Source organism: Orycteropus afer, unplaced genomic scaffold (assembly GCF_000298275.1).
Source record: "Orycteropus afer afer isolate SDZICR_OR568_19922 unplaced genomic scaffold, OryAfe1.0 scaffold00798, whole genome shotgun sequence".
NCBI classification, from domain to species: Eukaryota; Metazoa; Chordata; class Mammalia; order Tubulidentata; family Orycteropodidae; genus Orycteropus; species Orycteropus afer.
This window is the reverse complement of record NW_006922385.1, coordinates 382,310-384,107: the sequence shown is the minus strand read 5'-3', so window position 1 is coordinate 384,107 and position 1,798 is coordinate 382,310. Positions and strand designations below refer to the sequence as shown.

The following is a 1,798-nucleotide window of genomic DNA, read 5'->3' as shown; positions in this document are numbered from 1 at the left end:
AACAAACAAACAAGGGAACTGATTCTTCTAAAGCCTCCTGAAAGGAAAGCATTCATGCCAACACCTTGATTGTAGTGCAATGAGACTCATTCCAGACTTCAGATCTCCAGAACCATAAGATGATAAGGTTGGGTTGTTTAAGTCTACAAGTTTGTAATAATTTCTTACGGCAGCAATGAGAGACTAATATAACATGTAAAATGAAAATAAAAGGATAGAATCACACTATTATTTTCTATGTAGTAACATTAGGATCAATGAATGGGTCACATCTAAAGACTACAGTTTCAGGAAAAATACTGTAACTCTCATAAATTCTGCCATATGTTCACATTTGAGACACATCTAGCTTGTTTAAAAGAGAATGTGAAATGTCAATCCAATCCTCAGTTTCTCCTTTTAAATAACACAACTACTTTGGCAGCTCAAAAGTAATTAATTTCACCAACTTCCAACTATTTTCTCTGAGGAGGATAACTGAACCTCAAATTCTCTATCAATGTTTTGAACAAGGTTTGGAGCTTAAAGAGAAGTATAGTTGTTCAAATACTTAGTTCCTTTTCCACTTATACTAAAAAATTGTGTCTCATGGTAGTGGATTCTTTACAACTAAGTTAAATGATTTCTTCTACCAATATTTAATCAAGACTGAGCTGTAAAAGATAGGTACCAGCACTTAATCCTTTATCTATTTTTTTTTACCTTTTTATTGTGATTTGGGTGAAATGTTTAAAGCAGATGCACTTTACATTCAACAAATTTAATTCTTAAAATTTAGTAGGCATTTATGAAATACCACTGCTACTAACTTTGTTGTTTTTGTTGTTGTTATGTGCTGTCGAGTTGGCCCCACTCATAGTGACCCCTCCTTGGGTTTCTGAGGTGGAATCACTACAGAAGTAGATTGCTCAACCTTCCTTCCAAGGAGTGACTGGTGGGTTTGAACTGCCAGCCTTCTGGTTAGCAGTCAAGAGCCTTAGGCACTATGCTACCAGAGCTCCTGATACTAAGTTTAGAATGCACCAAATTACCTGGAAATTATTCAGCAACATAGGTCACTTCAGAATTTTGATTTATACAAAGTTTTATAACACATTCAGTATAGAATTAATAAAACTATTTAAACATAAAACAACCATTTTTATTTAAAATAGCATAGAGATATTATGGTAATAGGTGATTTTTCTCAGTATTAATACTGTTTTAAATTTCTAATTATTTGAATGTGAAAATTAGCTCACATCATCAATAAAATCAGTGGAAAAGATTTACTTCATCTAAATAATTATTACTACTTTGTTACCTCTGAATAAAAGTTGACCAAAATTATATAATGTTTGCTTCAATTATCAAAATATCTGCTCCCAACATGTTTGTTTTTATTTAGTTCAATACTGCTTAGTTTCTAAAGAGTGAATGAGTCCCCAGAGGAATGTTTTCCCAGATTTGCAAGCTTTCATTATAGTACAAATAAAATAGATTCTCCGTGCTTAAGTGCAAAGTACATAAGAGTGTTTATTCTTTTTGCAGGGATGTGTAATCATTGAAGATGAAACATTCATAAATATGTATCTGAACATTAAGATCAAACTCTGAAGCAACATCAGTGATTGCCAGCATATATTTTATCATATAAACATTTGTGAACTTGCAGGCAGTTATTTTCAGTGTGGAATATTTAATTTCATCCATTAAAACAAAACTCACCAACAATTTAGCTTATTTCCTTCTTCAGTATCCATGTTACTAGTCAGAATTATTAGATTTCTAAAATTCATATAGGATAATATTTTAGGGG

The 1,798-nt window shown here is 31.9% G+C and overlaps 1 protein-coding gene across 1 annotated transcript in view; it reads left to right on the top strand.

Annotated features, from left to right (window-relative positions):
- The window catches only part of LOC103211805 (kelch-like protein 1), a 499,593-nt gene that overhangs the window by 367,529 nt on the left and 130,266 nt on the right, over positions 1 to 1,798 (top strand). The gene's annotated exons all lie outside the window — the stretch shown is intronic.